General features: G+C 39.2%; 1 protein-coding gene across 1 annotated transcript in view; it reads left to right on the forward strand.

Annotated features, from left to right (window-relative positions):
* SLC39A10 (solute carrier family 39 member 10) overlaps positions 1–18,582 on the forward strand; it is a 143,550-nt gene that overhangs the window by 10,380 nt on the left and 114,588 nt on the right. The window contains exon 2 of the mRNA XM_045480579.1: positions 17,695–17,797. The gene's annotated coding sequence lies outside the window, so the exon portion shown is untranslated. The remainder of the gene's footprint in view (positions 1–17,694; positions 17,798–18,582) is intronic.

Here is an 18,582-nt window from a genome sequence, read left to right on the forward strand (position 1 = left end):
ACAGCCTGAGATCATAAGCCAAGCCGAGCGGAAGACTGACTCTTAATCAACTGAGCCTCCCAGGTGCCCCTGGGGTGGCATGTTCTTAATCCCTTCACCTGATAAAGTTTCCAAATTAGAAAAAAGGAAACTTTCTGGGGCACCTGGGTGGCTCAGTTGGCTAAGCGTCTGACTCTTGATTTGGGCTCAGGTCTTGATCTCACTGGTCATTAATTTGAACCCCGTGTCAGGCTGCTCCACGCTGTCAGTGAGGAGCCTGCTTGGGATTCTCCCTCTCTCCCTGCCCCTCCCCTGCTCTCTCTCTCTCTCTCTCAAAATAAATAAATTACCTTAAAAGAAAAAATATATATATGTATATGTATACATATATAAAGAAAAAAGAAAAATTTCAACAACAAAAATCTTTTTAATTTCTATTGTGAAATAATTTTGTAGCTACAGACAGTGGTGCATAGGTGTGCTGATTGTTACAACATCTCGGTACTTGGCAGAGTAAACACACCTCAGTCCTTCAGTTAACAGCCAGATAGTCTGACGCTTGTGTGTAATTTAGTCAGAAAATAAGCAATTTAATCAGCAAAGATTTCCAGGCTGATCAGAAAATTGAACTAGTAAATTGTTAAGTCAGTTAAATACGTAAAATTGTAATGGGAAAGATACATTGCTAGTATGACCTTATCTCTTTGAATTGATCGTTAATTCCAAAACACTTGAATGATGTGATGAGGGAATATATTCAGAAAAATCAAAGGACAATCTGAACACTAAAAAAAGTTCCTCTTCTAAACCAGTCAATTAAAAGAACTGATTCGAATTGCAAAACACTTTTATGAAATGATGAAATGGAATATTAAATGAATGTAAAAGGAAGTTAGGAAGGACAATAAACAATGAAAATAAATGCAGATAAATCTGCATATAATGTTAACAGGCACCCTAAGACAATTAAAAAGCATGTGCAGTTTTTATAGTGCTGCCCACATTGGAAAGGTGGAAGTGGAAGAATCAAAGATAAGTTATATCTTATTATACAAGTTGTATAATACAAAGATTAAGATAAGATGATTAAATAGTGTATGTGTTTCCTGGGGAACTACCGTTGAACTTAGAAGATAACATAAAGAGTTTTCAAACCCTGCCTTGTGTTATATATTCTCCGCTGGAATTGCTTTGTGTTCTTAATTTTTCTTTTTTTTTTTTAATATGTTGCACCTTTATATTAGCTGTGCCAGGGTACAATTTTAAAGATAAAAGAAAATTACTTACAGGCCCAGACAGATCAGTAGGCGTTTTGGGTCAGTGACAACTTGGAAGTGTGCTGGGGGGTGTCCACTCCCTGGGATAGAAGCTCAGACTCCAGGCTGTGGGAAGGCCTGACGTGTGAATTAACTGTGTTGGTACAAACCCTCTTCCAACTTAAAAAATTTAAGCCACTGTAGGAGGCCCATACCAAGTTTAGATCTCTGACAAGTTCTCTCATAGAAAGTATGTGATTTAGAAGATTAAAACCTCAAGGAGAACAGTGTTCAGGAAATGGAGGTTACAGGGAACCACACAAGAAGCTTTATGATTGTTTTGTGCCTCACAAAAACAAAGCAATGCCATGAGCACACTAATGAAACCTAATATCTGACACATCAGGAATAAAAGGTGCTCACAGGATTAATTTTTCTTTCTTGTACCTTGCTGTGTATGCTCAAAGGTCTCCACTCTACAGAGCTTCAAGGGGATTGTGTTTCTTCTTCCAAGACCATGTGAACCTTGAGTTTTATTTTTCTTCTATTGACATGGGCGATAGTAGTTTGTTTTCGCATCTTTGATTCTTGATCCCAATCTGCAAGCTGTTTTAATGTACAATAATTTTGATAATTAATAAGAGTTTAAGTTCTGAATTATTTTTATTGTTAAATAAAATATTGTTAATTGAAGATAAATAAAGATAATTGGCCACTTCTGTAGCCAAGTAGATATATCTTTTATTTTTATTTTTATTTTGTTTATTTATTTAAAAAAAATTTTTAATGTTTATTCTTGACAGAGAGAGAGAGAGAGAGAGAGAGAGAGAGAGACAGAACATGAGCGGGGGAGGGGCAGAGAGAGAGGGAGACGCAGAATCCGAAGCAGGCTCCAGGCTCCGAGCTGTCAGCACAGAGCCCGACACAGGGCTGGAACTCATGGTCTGTGAGATCATGACCGGAGCCGAAGTCGGACGCTCAACTGACTGAGCCACCGAGGCACCCCAATATATATATATATTTTTTTTTTACTTTTGAGAGAGAGAGTGTGTGAGAGTGTGAGCGGGGAGGGGCAGAGAGAGAGGGAGACACAGAATCCAAAACTCTGAGCTATTAGCACAGAACCTGACATGGGGCTCGACCCTACGAACTGTGACATCATGAGCTGAGCCGACTGAGCCACCCAGGTGTTCCCCCTAGTAGATATATCTTAATTTTCTCTAAATGTTGGTCTAGTCTTAAACTCTTTTGCTGATAACTTCACCCTGAAGTTCAGGCCATTAGATTTCACTCAAATCTCAACTGCCTTTTTTACACAGGGCACCATACAAATGGACCTCAGGGGCCTGTAATTTCTTCTACTTTTTAAGTTTCCTGTCATTTTGCTAATACGCCATCCTCCTTAAATCAGTTTTCTATTGGCAACCCTCATTTCCCTCTTTTTTATTATTTCTTTATGTATTTATTTATAGTTCTTTTATTTTTATTTTTAACGTTTTTTAAGTTTATTTGTTTTGAGAGAGACAGAGAGAAACGTAAGTGGGGGAGAGGCAGAGAGAGAGGAAGAGAGAGAATCCCAAGCAAGCTCCACACTCAGCACATAGCCCAAAGCGGGGCTCAATCCCATAAAATGTGAGATCACAGCCTGAGTTGTGCTGAGATCACAAGAGTTTCCAGGTCAGCATGGAGCTTAACGTGGGGCTCAATCCCACAACTCAGAGATCATGACCTAAACGGAATTCAAGAGTCACACGCTCACTTAAGCCACCCAGGTGCCCCTCCCTCTTTTTTTAATTACCACAAACAAATACAGTAAAACCTTGCTTTGTGAGCATAATTTGTTTTGGAATCATGCTTGTAATTCAAAGCACTTGCATGTTTAAGTGAATTTCAAGAACCATCAGCTCAGTTGTGATCATGTGACATTCAGCCTCGCATATTACTCATATTGCAAGACATCACTCGTTCATCACGTTAAAATTTATTAGAAATGTTTGCTCGTCCTGTGGAACTCTCACAGTGTTACGGAACCAGGCCGGAACGCTGGCAGAAAAACCAAGCGGCACTCAGAGATCTTGGTGGATCAGAGGTTTACTTAACCCCAGCGGGCTCAGAGGAGACCATTTCTCCAAAGATCTGAGCGCCAGATGCAAGTGGGGAGGGTAATTTATAGTTGTCAGCCTCCATATCTGTGGGAGTTTTCGTGTGTGTGGCAAACAGGGCAAGAAGAACCCAGAAGAGGGGTCTCTAAGCTAGAGACCCGAGCTTGTTTTAGTCCCGTTGGCTATCTTTGGCTCAGTATTTTATTCATTTCTCCAACAGCAGAACAAGTTCCTCGTGGTCCAAGGTTTTACTGTATTTTCAGTTCTCAATGGCCAACAACGAAGTGTTCAAAGTTTAGGAAGTAGTATCCATAAATAAAGCTATGTGTGTAATAGATTTTCTCATAAGGGTATTTCAGGTAGGAGAATCATTACCTGCTATAAGTAAATAGCCCATGGTTGCCTGTGAAACTCACAAGCGATTGAAGTTTCCAGGACTCAAGGGCAGGTGTGTAATAGCTGAAACACAGATTCAGGCCCTGGACACCAATGAACAGAAATGTTCAAGACACTTGTCAGCAGGTGACAACAATTTTCAGCGGACCAAGCTGTATTTTGCACTATTCAAATCCCTAAATTTGAAACACTTCTGCAGAGCTCTAAAATGAAATATCTGAAGGCAGCCCAGACTTTATGGTATTTCGTATGTGATTCTAAAAGCCTTCCAAAAGAGCTACATGGGCAGTTCATTTCTTTTTTCTTATAATAGTAATAATAATAATAATAATAATAATAATAATAAATTAAGGTTGAACCCCGCCCCAGAGAAAAACTACTTCTGGCTTAACATCTTTTTGGCCCAATGCCCCAACAGCTTAGTTACCAGACAAGTCTAGAAGAACATTTCTAGATGACATTTCTAACTGAAGATCTGGACCATGGGGGACAGGGGGAGGGAAGAGGGCATTGTTTTCCTTTTGACTGGAAATCTAGTGTGTTTACAACTAAAACAAAAGCACGGAGCCACTGTACCTAGATTCTGAACTCTTTTCAAGATAAGACAGCAACCTCCCAAAGTGAGTCATTGGCTGCATTTGTAAAGCTGTGAAGGTGGGGCACCCACTATCGTAAAACAGGACTTTAGATTTGTTACCATACCCATGATGTTAAAAAGAAAAGGTACAAAAAAAAAAATTACGTTGCAAAGCAAAATCTGACTCCAGAATTTTGGCAAGGTTTCTTGCCTTGACTGCAAATATTTCAAGGAGAGGGTAGCCTCTTTTTCCAATCTCATCTTTTCAAAGAAGCAAATTCAAGCAGAAGAATTCGCACTGATCTCCCCCCTGATAGGACCCAAAGGGCAAAATGGGACTGTGTAACTCAGTGATGGAACGAGGAGGAAACTACTGTTTTCCTGAAGCTAATCTGAGGGTTGTCATGGTAACTCACCAGGGTACAGACTATTGTAGCTTCAGGGTATAATTTTGGTTTACATTCTTAAAAGAGGATATCATGTGCTTGCATTAAGAGTCACAGAAGAATCTTTTGGAAGTGGATAGCACTGATTTAAGATTTGGGTTTGGGCCTTTGAGAGAGTAGGTGTTTAGGGAGAAAACAACAGAAATACGTCAATTGGTAAATCTTGCTAAATCAAGGGGGCTGGGTGAGAGGAGAGACCCAGAGAAACAAAGACTCATACTAGCTAGTACAACTAAAAGAAAGAATCTGAAGTAAAAAACAACTGGAGCCATTTGGTAATTTAAATATGCACATTGGTCTAAGAATTGAAGCTTTAAGAGAAATTGCACTCTGCTATTAGCTTCTCTGTTATCTTGGTATTAAATACGAAAGACTCTATTTCGATGGATTTGATCCTGCTGTTTTCCTATATTTTCATTCTGAAACCATTCCTTTTCTGTATTAATAACCTTATACAGGGTTTCCCCTTCTTACAGAAAAGCATAAATGACATAAGGTTTCATTGTAAGAGTTACTTTCAGAACAATTACTTCTGGTAGAGGCTTAACTATATGGAATTCTGCAACTAAATTTTTATCTAATTTTTCATTTGACTGTGGTAGTCCCTAAGCCTATCTCTCTGGCTTCTCAGATTGCAGTACTATATCCTTGAGGAACAGGGCTCTGTACCAACAGGCACTCCTTCCCGAAGCTTTAGCTTTGTGAGAAAATTTTGGGGAAAAGAGGTTATAGAATAGACTGCCAAATTCAAAACAACATTTCAGACAAAATAGAATGAGAAAGACCTATCCCGTTTGGGGCAAGACAGCTTTGTGTTACCTATGCCAAATTCCTCGATCCTGCATGATTTTCAGTATTAGTACTTTTTGGAAAACTGAGAAGCCGTGATTCCAACAGTCAGTCTCTTAGGGATTTCTGAGGATGAATCCAAACGGTGCAATGTGCAAGTTACCCCAAATTGCTATTTAATTATTTACACCTGTTTTGGGGCATGGTGACTTGTCTTTTTTGCAGCAATTATAAGGTGTTATGTGGGCTAGTGTGATTCTAAGTCAGAGGTCAACAATCTACTCTCTATATGCCAATATCCACCCCCTGTTTCTCTACCACCTGCAAGCAAAGAATGATTTTTACATTTCTCAATGGTTGAAAGAAAATCAAAAGAAGAATATCCATGGCATGAAAATTACATGAAATTCAATTTCAGCCGCAAATGAAGTTTTATTGGAACACAGCCACACATTTGCTTATGCATTGTCTGGGGCTACTTTCATGCTGTAAAAATAGAGTCAACTAGGTGCCACAGAGACCATATGACCTAAAATAGTTACTTCTTGACCCTTTATGGAAAATTGTAGCCAGTCTCTACTCTAAGTCATGATCCTCACTATTATTGCAGCCTGGGTTATCTCAATTTAAAACCTCAATCAAATTATATTAATACTCCACTAATGACAGTGTTCTAATGAGAGTTCATTGTTCTGCAGTAGGTGCCTAAAAATGTGGAGGCCAGATAACTCGATGTTAAGACTCACAAAAAGACAAGCTACACAAAGAAAAACAAGGGATATGGTAATACTTCCAAGTAATCTCTTCCAAAGAAAATGGAAAACTTTTCAATGATATTTGCTGTTAGGTTTCCTTTTACATAACAGAAATCAAAATGTCCTAGTTTCAACCCCCTGGAAACTGGACACCCCCACCTGATCAGCAATTTTCTTTCAGAGAAATTAATGATCAATGTGTGCTAGTTCAAATTCTGACCTTATTTGTCAAACTGTCTGTGGTTCAACGCGCTGGGGAAAATGGCAAAAGGAAGGAAACATTTAGACATGTGTCTTTGAAACTTCATTCATCTTGAATTAATTGAAGAAGTCATAAGAATAGTTTTCTGGAGGTGCCTGGGTAGCTCAATCAGTTAAGCATCTGACTTGATTTCAGCTCAGCATTCTCTGTCTCTCCCTCTCTCTGCCCTCCCATGTAGATTCTCTCTTACTCTCTCTCAAAATAAATAAATAAACTTAAAAAAAAAAAAAAAAGAATAGTGTTCTGAGCTTCCTTTAAAAAGAGGAAAGGTGTTATTGTTGTTGTTTTTTTAATTAAAAGTCTAGTTATGCTTTTAATTTAGCCAAGTTTCTTGTCTCCCTATTTAAGTCTGAGACTGTAGTACTTTTTCTTGGGTCCTAGCAAATCTTTTTTAAAAAAGAGAAAAATTGGATTAACAATTGTACCGTTGCCTTATCAGAGTCCTTCTCCATCTTTCTGCTGATGTACATGGGTTGTGCCCGAGGTTGTAGATAATTCCAGGATCCACTGACTACAATGCAATCACACTCCGGCTTGTGGAATGGAATGCCAGTAAATCCAAGAAAGCTATGAATCCACTCTTGTGAATAATTTTAAGTAAACTTCAGGACATTTATGCCAATTAGGACTTGTGAACAGCAAGTTGGTTGAGACACATCTCACACAACTAGTCACAACACCTCAGTTGAACAAGAGCTATGGCCTGAGAACACATCTTCGGTGACAGAGCCAAAATATTGGGTGTGTTGGCGCTTCACCTTCTGGAGAGCATTCTCTGGGCAGCAATCTGGGTAACAGTGGATCTGACTCATGGTACTTCTGGCAGAAGAGGCTCCTGGAAGTTGAATGTTAACGGTCGCTCACAGCCTCACATTTGACTCCACTTCTGGCACACCTCACCCTTTTCTAACCTGTTGCCCATCAGTTCAGTGAGCTGTTCTGTTCAGTCCCTTTGGACTCAGGTACAGGTAAGGGATCATCTCCCCTCTGTACGTCAAGCTGCCAAGGGTTCTCAGAAACCTCAGGAACAGCTGGTATTTTGTTGCACTAGAATTACTTATTTCTGTGCATGCTTGGCAGTATTTTCAAGAACGTGCTTGTTTTTCACTGGACACGAATGGCTTTCTTCCAAGGTCAGACCTTCTCAGAGTCTTGCCCTCAAGTATTCAGGACAGCAGGTATTTCAGGAATAAGTATCCATCAAAATCATTCTGTTTGAGGAAATATCATTTGATACACAGTACCTCCTTTTAACCAGCTTAAGAAATAGAGGGGAAAGTTCTGGTACAATGGATCTAGGTTAAAAGAATACCTACACTTAAAAAGAAAATGAAATTTCCTAAGTCAACAGCATACTGTCTTTTAGATATCTTCTCTCTTAGGACAGCTTGTGGCTTCATCAGACGTGAGTAGCAGAGGTAGGTCAGCTGGGGCATGTCAGCAGTAATGTGGTGCTAGGCAAGTTAGGGTAATTGCTATGAATCTCCAGGGAATCTTCATTCCCCAGAGCTTGTAGGTTTAACTGCAAAGGGGAACGCCGAGGAACACAGTTCTAGCACTGAGGTAGGAAAAAAAAAAAGGTCCCTTGAATATCAATTTGGTGGCTGGCTGTGTGTTCTCCAGAAACAAGAAGTCTACTCTGAATACAAGGCTGATTGCAAAAACTGAGATTTAATTAATACCAGATCCCTAGATAATGCATGCATATACATTCTGGAGGTGGCCTATGCTATTCGGCAGCCACAAACTCAATGCTAAGGCTGTCCGCAGAGCCCTGTCCTTCTGGTTGGACTTTTCTCTTTATTCTCCCTCCTGATAAAAAGATAAAGCTTTTCCTTTCTTGCTATAAACAGTTCTTCCATCATGACTTTTGAACAATACTCTTTCTCTTGGCTTGCTTTTTCTTAATGTCTTAAATGCTTTATACCGAGGGGCACCTGGGTGCCTCAGTCTGTTGAGCATCCAACTTCTGCTCAGGTCATGATCTCACGGTTGGTGAGTTCAAGCCCCACATCATTCTCTGTGCTGTCAGCACAGAGCCTGCTTTGGATCCTCTGTCCCTCTCTCTCTGCCTCTCCTGCTTATGCTATCTTTCCCAAAAATAAATAAACCCTAAAAGAAAATTAAATGCTTCATACCAAAATCATTTTTTTTCATTTTCACTTTTGATTTTTTGTTTGCTTTTCCCGTCTTATTTTCTTTAGTAATTACGTAACTTCAATTTTAAATGTGAAAATGCTGGTGCTTTCACACATTCTTTTTCAAAAGAAGTGATAGGAGTTGATGGATTTCCTCAGCATGTCAGAAACTGACTTAGCAACATGTTTTTTAAAAATCTACCTTTGATTACACTGGATTTTTCATGTCATTTATATAGCTTCTATTTTTTTCAGCTGTATTGAAGCATAATCTACATACAATGAAACTTAATAATTTTAAGTGTACATTTGGAAGGGTTTTAACAAATGTATAATGGTCCGTAACCACTACCAAAATCAACATACAGAATACTTCCTGCACCCCCCAAGGACTTCCTTCCTGCCCCTCTGCTGTTAATCCTCTGCTCCCCCCTCCCTTAATCCCTGAAAGGCCCACTCATCTTTCTGTCACTAGAGTCTGACTTTTTAGAATTTCATATAAATGGATCATTTTGTGTGTATTCTTTTGTCCTTGGCTTCTTTCACTCAGCAAAATGCTTTTGAGATTTTCCACGGCCAGTGACTTGTTCTTTTTCATTATTACACATATCCGTAGTTTATTCTTTTGTTGTGAAATACTTTTCCATTGTACGAGTCTACCATCTATCAGTGGATCAGTTGATGGACATTTGGGTTGTTTTCATTTTTTTTGCCTATTACAAACAAGCTTCTATGAACATCGTCTACGCACAAGTCTTTGTGTGAATATGTTTTTGTTTTCTTTCGGTAGATACCAAAGAGAGGGAGTGCTGGATCATGTGGCAAACGTATGTTTAATTTTTTTAAGGAACTGTAAACAGTTTTCCAAAGTGACTCTACCATGTTGCATTCCCACTAGCAGTGTATAAGGGGCTCAATTGTTTCACATAATCACCAAAACTTGATACCAAATTATCACTATTTTAAGTTTTAGTCATCATATAGTGGTAATTTATGTGATTTTAATTTATATTAACCTAATGAGTAATGTTGCTTACTTCATCTAAAAAGATTTTTGGTTTCATTCATTTTTCTTTTTCTGTTGTCCATTTTCTGATTCACTCACTTCTACTCTTTATCTTTTTTCCTTTTCCTGTTTTACTTTGGTTTGATTTGTTCTTTTTTCTTTTATCTGAACACTTTTATGATCTTATTCTTAATTCTGTTTTCTTTTCTTTTCTTTCTTTCTTTCTTATTGAGAATGTAGGCATTGACCCTTTTTTTTTTTTTGATCCTTAATTCTTAAAAAAAAATTTTTTTAACGTTTATTTATTTTTGAGACAGAGAGAGACAGAGCATGAATGGGGGAGGGACAGAGAGAGAGGGAGACACAGAATCGGAAGCAGGCTCCAGGCTCTGAGCCATCAGCCCAGAGCCCGACGCGGGGCTCGAACTCACAGACCGCGAGATTGTGACCTGAGCTGAAATCGGACACTTAACCGACTGAGCCACCCAGGCGCCCCGATCCTCAATTCTTAATATGGTTGCTTAATATGAAACTCTTACATCATTCATTTTATTTATTTATTTTTTTAGAGTCATCTTCGCACCTGATGTGGGGCTCTCACAACTCCAAGATCAAAAGTCACATTCCTTACCGATTGAGCAACCCCTCTTTCATTTTAGATCTTTCTTCTCTTCTAGTATAAGCATTTAGTATCATAAATTTCTCATCAAACTCTACTTTAGTTGTATTACATACATTTTGCTGTGTTGTGTGTTTTTTAAAAAAAATGTTTATTTATGTATTTATTTATTTTTTTGAGAGAGAGAGCATGAGCAGGGGAGGGGCAGAGAGAGGGAGAGAGAGAATCCCAAGCAGGTCCCCAGCTATCGGCACAAAGCCCAACTTGGGGCTTGATCCCATGAACCATGAGATGCTGACCTGAGTGGAAATCAAGAGTCGGATACTTAACCGACTGAGCCACCCAGCTGCCCTGTTGTGTTTAAATTTTTATTGACTGCAAAATATTTTCCTTTTTTTTTTTTTACCCTGGGTTATTTGGAAGTATGTTGCTTAATCCAACTATTTGAGAATTTTCTAAGTATCTAGAAGATGACTGATTTTGGTCATAGACAGTTTTTTTAAATTTTCAATATCATTAAATTTATTGAGATTTATTTTAAACCTAATCTGATGTATCTTGAATGTTCCATGCATAGTGAAAAAAAAATGTGGATTCTGTTATTTCTGGATGGAGTGCTCTGTATATGTTAATTAAGTCAAATTGGCTGATGGACTGACAGTTTCTGTTTATTACTGTATCTCAAATACTTGAACTGTCAGTTCTCTATAAATACTTGTTGTATGAATGAATGAATGAATACATGATCTATAGCATGACTATGATTATTATTTTTATCCGCCCCCCCCCCCCCCCACCCTTGGAATTCTAAACAGTGGCCTGGCTGAAGAATAATCTCAAATCTAATCAGTGTATCTATTTCTCTAGCAACCAGACAGTCACATCTGAGCAGTAAGTTGAAAGTCCATTCAGATTGCACAGCCTCCCTTTTGCGTCAATTCTAGATCTGTCACTGCAAGGTTTGCTGTGTACAGTTTTCCTGGTTACTTAAACTTCAAGAGATTGCTGATCATTTCTTTGTACATGCAAACTGCCTTTCATTAATGTTCTGGAAGAAAATACCCAGCAGAAAAGAACTTAAATACATGTAAGGAGAGTTCAGCACACATTTGATTTCATGGTGGACAGCTGAGGATGGGTAAGGGAGGGGGCCAGAGGTAAGGGAGATCATGGCACTGAAATTTTTCTAATGTAAGTACATTCTTTAGTGATTACAATTTTTATTTATTGATTATTATTTTTTTAGAGAAAGAGAGAGAGAATGAGCAGGGGAAAGGGGCAGAGGGAAAGAGAGAGAATCATCAGTGGTGCTGGATCCCACAACCCTGGGATCATGACCTGAGCTGAAATCAAGAGTTGGACGCTCAACCAACTGAGTCACCCATGTGCCCCAATAATTGCAATTTTTTAATGTACTTTGTCTTCACAAAAGTTTTGTTTCTTTGCATGAATCTTTCACTTATTTATTTTTTCATTATTTATTTGAGAGAGAGAGAGAGAGAGAGCACACAAGTTAGGAAGAAGGGTAGAGGGGGAGAGAGAATCTTAAGCAGGCTCAATGCTCAGCACAGAGCCCAACTTGGGAGGTCATGATCTGAGCTGAAAACAAGAGTCAGACACTCAACTAATTGATCCTCCCAGGTGCCTCTTTGTATGAATCTTTGAAAAGAGATGTCAGCGATGTTTGTGGCCCAGGAATAAAAATGGCAGTACTTGCAATCAAGATTATCAGTCTTTTTAGAATAGCCTCACCATACCACCCCCCCCCCAAAGTTATATTTCATGTTTATTTCTTTTCAAAATTCAGGCAAATCAACATTAGTTTGTGACTTTTAGAACACCCTGTGAAATTTCTATAGATAAACTGCATGCCAGAAAACCAGGATATCTGGATTAGGATTGTAACTGTTTTGTGACTGTGAAACCTATTAACGAGAGTTCTGATTTGTATAGTCTCCAAAAGTGATGAGAGCATTATATTTTCCTAAATTAATGCACCTAAGTCCACATAAAATTTGTGCACTATTAACATCCATCTCTACTCCTGTCATTTCAGTTCTTTTTCTTCTTTTTCTTTAACTGCCTCCAAGGAAACCTTGATAGAAATCAAGTCTGGCCAGTTTTGTTAGTTCTTGCCTCAAGTATAAGTGCTATCTTTAAAATCAGAGTTCTGCTTGCTAGTCTCAAGTGTTGCTAATTAGGCCAAAACATGTCTTAGCCTGAGAATTTCTCTGCATAATTTTAAGTTTTAATATGTAAGAAAGCTAGCCAAAAGAATATTATATGTGGATTTTTGGGGGGTTAAACCTATTGAAACCAATTTAACACAATTCGCTATAAAAACTTCCCTCTACCCTCTGAAATATTTTAATTAGGTACAGCTTTGAGTATGCAAACATTAACTTGACATATTCTTGTCTTTAGCTCACGGTTTCCTACATTTTCCCTTTGACTATTTTTTTCTTACATTACTCCCACAAAGGGATTCTTTGTGGCTTATTTTCAGAAAATCAGGAAGAATGATTCTGCTCTGGTAGGAAGGAGAATCATTCTGAATCCAACAAGAACTGCTTAGTTTTGAGAGCCTGAGAAGGTGGCCATTAGTCATGACTTTGGGGACCAGCACTGCCCCGTGGGAGCAGTTACTGGAAGAAGTGGCTTGTGTGAGGACTTAGGCAGTGGGGGCCTGAGCTGCTGTTCCCCTGTCTCTAGGGCCCCCAAAGCTTCACTCAGCTGGAAAGCCCTACTGCTTCCCCTGAAAAGTGGTAATAAATCACGGTGCAGCTCTACAGCGGTATGAGTCCTCTGTGTCACCTATACTTAGGGATTAAGCTGGGTTATTCCTGGATGGCACCTTGAGTCCCTAGTGCCAGTCTGCTTTTGAAATAACCTTTCACTGACTTCTAAGTGTGCTTTTATTCTGAGGCTGCATAGGGCCACTAGCTACTTCTGGTTGTGTTGAGTAGAAAAGGCACCCCTTCCTCAGAGGTAGGTAAATGCAGCCCTGTGCTAGGACACTCCACTTGCCCAGCGTTTTTATGTAGGTACAACCTGCACAAGTATTTATGTGGCCGCCCGGCCACCACATCTGTGACCATGACCCTAGGATCACCTGGCAGGAAATAGTCTGTCCTGAATGTCTTTTGAAATCCCCTCTGGGTTGTGACAGCTAGAATGACAGGGGAGTTAAAAGACAAATAAGGTTGGCAATTGTCACAAGTTGCTGCAGAGAAAGGCCATAAGGTGTGGACTGAAACCATTCTGCTGTTTCTTGTCTTTTGTCTCCCCTCCTCACAGAGGGCTTTCCTTGTCAACCCATTGAGAGTGGAGTGCCATGTTTTTCTTCCAACAAGTGATAATCATTGTATTTGTGTGTTTATTTGTTCATTACCTATCTTTTCAACTATCTTTTCGAGGTGTTGGCCAATACACCACTATCACATAGCTACTAGACACAGAGTTGGCACTTAATAAACACTTGAATGAAGAAATGTCTTTAGTAACCTCCGACAGTGGCAAGGATGAGAGATATGAAGGTGATCTCAAATAACAGGGAGACGGGGCGCCTGGGTAGCTCAGTCCGTTAAGCATCCTATTCTTGATTTTGGCTCAGGTGGTGGTCTCATGGTTTGTGAAATTGAGCCCCATGTTAGGTGTGGATCCTGGTTGAGATTCTCTCTCTCCTCTCTCTCTGCCCCTCCCCCTCCCCCTGCACACTCTCTCAAAATAAGTAAATAAACATTAAAGAATAAATAAAATAACAAGACAGGGTGGACAGCAGCCCTTGATCAGGAGATACCATTGATTTGATTTCCCTTACTGCAGGGACTTTCCTTGACGCTCCTCTTTTTACAGGTAAGAGAGGCTGGGCAGTTGATGTTTCATTGTTTGTTTTTAGCTAACATTCACCGAGAAGGCCAGGCACTGTACTAAGGGTTTTGTTTACACACATTATGTCATCCGACCTGTACAACAATCACTCTACGAAGTCCGTGTAATTATTATTCCATTTCAAATGTAAGGAAACTGAGATCTACATGGGGGATGATGGTAGGTAGTTCTATAGCTAACATAATAAATGACAACGTCAGGAGTTGAACTCATCTATCTGACCCCGACTATCCAACTCTTCAACGTTATTTTTTCCCACTTGTACTTTTTAAAAATGTGTTTATTTTAGGTACGCTCCACATCCAATGACAACGTGGGGCTTGAACTCATGACTCTGCGATCAAGGCTCTGACTGAGCCGGCCAGATGCCCCTTCCTTCCCACTCTTAAACATTATTAAACATGCCTTTATCTTGAACACAGCGAGGCAGGAGAAGGTGCAAAGTGCGAGCCCCTATCACAAACTCCCCTGGTCTTGGTCTCATGGCCCAATCTACATTTGGTCTTCCTAGACAGTGGAGGATTTCCAATCCTGCCTGTGTCCTAACCTAGTAAATTACAGTCTTCGTATTCCATTCTCTCATTTTGCTTCCTTGGTGCTTACTGTCCACACTGTGGGCAGAGAGCTGTCTACCTCATGGTTTCCACATCCCTAGCTAGATACAGACTGTTTCCCACTCTCAGCAAGGCAAAGTGAGGACAGGTCATTTGGTTCAGCAGCAAGCAACATTCAGTCTCTGGTGGGATTCTTTCCCCCAAAGTTTTAATGATGTCCTAAAATACCAAGCTTTTGAACCTCGTTCAGTTCAGAGACTTCTATTATTGGTGTCCCAGAGCCCTGGCAGTTAGGGAATATCTGCAACTCACAGAAAAAATCATAGGCCGATCTCGCGGTCCGTGAGTTCGAGCCCCACGTCGGGCTCTGGGCTGATGGCTCAGAGCCTGGAGCCTGTTTCCGATTCTGTGTCTCCCTCTCTCTCTGCCCCTCCCCCGTTCATGCTCTGTCTCTCTCTGTCCCAAAAATAAATAAACGTTGAAAAAAAAAAAAAAAATCATAGGCAACTGCCCCTTGAACCTAGTATCAAGAGATGTTTAAAAAAAAAAAGTTTATTAAATTTTCTCATCCCAAATGATAAAAAAAAAAAATTATGACCAATTTTATAACTATGCTACATATTTACTCACTGAGTAGAACACTATGGTAACCATTTAAGGTAATATATGGCATTTCAATACATGCAAATTACATTATGACTCAGAATTCTTCATTTAAACACACGTGTTCAAGGCCTTGGTGAAAGGAAAGAAATAAAGATGCCTAAGTTGACTCCAAGAGGTTAAAACTCTAATTGTAATTATTTATAACCAGACGCTGATAAATGGGTTATTTTGGTCTTTTAAAAATCCTCATATCCCTTTAGAAACTGATCTGACACTCCAGCCTCCTACCAACAGGACACGCACGTGGTTTCGTTTCTTTGCCTCAGCTGCTGCTACTTTGGTAGATCACACCTTGCATATGCAAGAACAGAGTAGGATACAAGGACCACAGCAGTTACTAGCTCCCCCCCTCTTTCTCTCCCTCCCCTGACCCAGCCCAGTTTTGTGGATGAAACAAATTGAGGCAAGTCCATCTGTGGCTTTTCCAGATCTAAATGTAGGGTAACACAGAGACATATAATCCAGTGATTGATCAAATATTTTCTGATCCCGAACACGGCACGGATATGGCTGAAGATAAGCTCAAGTTTAAGACGCATTTTATTTTGTGAACTTGTGAAAGTCGCACAAAATATATTAACATATATTAATTACCCTTGATTATTATCCATGCTAGGCAGAAAGTATTTAAAATCACAAAAACATTTCTGCCTGCATCTTGAGGCTTATACCAGCAAACATTAAGAATCGTTCATCATGAGCTCTTTCAGGAAAGAAAAAAAGCATTAAAATGTTTTATGCTGCAATTAAAAGTCCACCATGTTACTTTTCTTTATGTTTTTTTTTCTTTCTTTTTTTTTTTTTTTTTTTGGTCACCACTATACCTTAATAGCGTGCAGTAAAGATAAAGGTGTCAATTGAGATAAATTTTTACTACATGCTAGAAAAGGGGAGCCTGAGTAAGTCCAAGCAATTTATTTCAATCCAGCAAACTTTCTTCAAAAGCCTAGGAGCAGTCTAGGTGCTACAGGCAGAGAGTACAAAAAGAAGCAGAATCCTAATGGGGAAATGAGACAATACAGAAATAGTGATATCATAGAGTAGGGCAATTATTAAATGAGGAGATTTGCAGCTAGGGGAAGGAGAATGGAAATATTTGAGAAGTTGGTGATATGAGAGGGGTAGATGTATGACATGATTTCAGTTAAGAATTACTCCAGGGTCGCTTGGTGGCTCAAGTCAGTTGAGCGTTTGACTTTGGCTCAGGCCATGATCTTACGGTTCCTGTGTTCAAGCCCCGGGACAGGCTCTGTGCTGACAGCTTGGATCCTGCTTCGGATTTTATGTCTCTTTCTCTCTCTCTCATTCCCCCACTTGTGCTCTGTCTCTCTTTCTCTCAAAAATAAATAAAACATTTTAAAAAATTGAAAAAAAAAAAGAATTACTCCAAAAAAAAAAAAAAAGAAAAAGAAAAAAAAAATCACTCCAGACCATGACCTCCTCGAAGGTGACACATACAGTTGGATCTAGCCTCGCTGGTTTCTGTTTGGCCATTACTTCTCCCCCACTTTCTCTTTCATCACCCTTCCCATGCCCAGAGAAGAAAGAAATGGAAGGGCGAATACTTTTCTTTCTCTTCAAATGTAAACTGTATTGTTCCATCTAGGGACAGTAAGATAGAGGCATATACTTTGGTAGGATGAGGCAGAACGTAAGCTGTGAAAAAATACACACCTTTCCAGATTTTAAAGGGATAACTCATGGGAATGAAAACATTAGAAGGGGAAAAGACAGGATGTGTGTGTTGCCAGTTTACCACAGTCATGGTGTTATGATAGGATCTGTCCAAAAGACCTTGTTTTATTTATTTAATCGAGTAATCACACTCTCTCTGACACTTTTGGATGGCAAGAGCAAAAATAAAGGTATCCATGAAGTCAGAGCTGCAGTTGCCAGGAAGTAGTAAAGAATGCCAGTTGAATCTCTGCTACCTGTATAAGTCCTAAGGGAAAGATGAGCTCATGGAAGCATATATAGATCATCACAAGGCAGAATTAAAATACATTAAGTATGGCAGTCGGATATAAACCCCTGAGGGTTATGCAACATAAAAAGAATAGTTGAAGTACAACCTAAAGCTTTAAAAGGGGGAAACCTAAGATCCTCACTGGCTGGGGAAAACAGTTACTGCACACTCATCAAGGGAAAGACCTTATATAAAGCTTGGGATTTGAAAACCCTAGCACTCCAACTGATCTAAGTGAATGTAAATTTAGGAGGAGGGACTTGTTTTATTTTTGCATTTGTGGTCTCCACAGCCTCTGGACGGACCTGACAGGCTTCTAGAATTTATCTGAGTTGGATTGAGCTGAAATAAAGAGGGAAGGATCCCAAATCATCTACTGAAATCTTCTTTAAGGGGTAAGTTTCATTTATTTACCATTTAAAAAAAATGGTATAGTTACTTAGCAAAGTATATGCTACTGGCTAGACAGACATACTTTAATATTTCATTTTTGGGTAACAGTGTCTTCAGTAGTACTGGGATCAGTACATGAGCGACAGATATGCTCCCCTCACACCCCCCCCCCCCAACCAGGAAGCTGCACACTCTGGGAGTGTGCCATGCCATAAACCTTTGGTGTATTCATGAATTGACATCACCAGGGAACTTAATGGGGACTAAAAGTAAAAACTAAAGACTTTAAAATAGAATAAAGCGGATACCAGTCAAAAGGAAGAAACGTATAAATTCATACAAAGGAATAAAAAACGTGAATTAAAGTCAAAAGAATGCTGACATTACGGAAAGCATTAAAAATGGAGAAGCAGGTATAGGAGGGAGATTTACTTGCAAAGACATTACTTTAAGGACATAATGTGGGCAAGGGATTTTATGCAGGAATGCATTAGAGATTGCTGTCAAAAATAACCCAAAATGATTGAAAAGAGGTATTTGGCTAAAAAAAAAAATGAGCCAATGTAGACATTCCTTTTGGCAGACAATGGCTCTCAAAAATATACAGAGAGCCACAGAAATAAACAGTAAACATTTTGGAATAATGAAGAAAACATAGTGCATAGGTATATATAATTAAAATTTCAGGAATGTCCATTAACCGTAATTAGTAACACGAACAAAATAAGGGAGACAAATCTAGAAAGAAAGAAATAACTGTGTTGTTTTTTTTTTCTTATAATCTCAG

This window comes from Leopardus geoffroyi, chromosome C1 (genome assembly GCF_018350155.1).
Source record: "Leopardus geoffroyi isolate Oge1 chromosome C1, O.geoffroyi_Oge1_pat1.0, whole genome shotgun sequence".
Classification (NCBI taxonomy): domain Eukaryota; kingdom Metazoa; phylum Chordata; class Mammalia; order Carnivora; family Felidae; genus Leopardus; species Leopardus geoffroyi.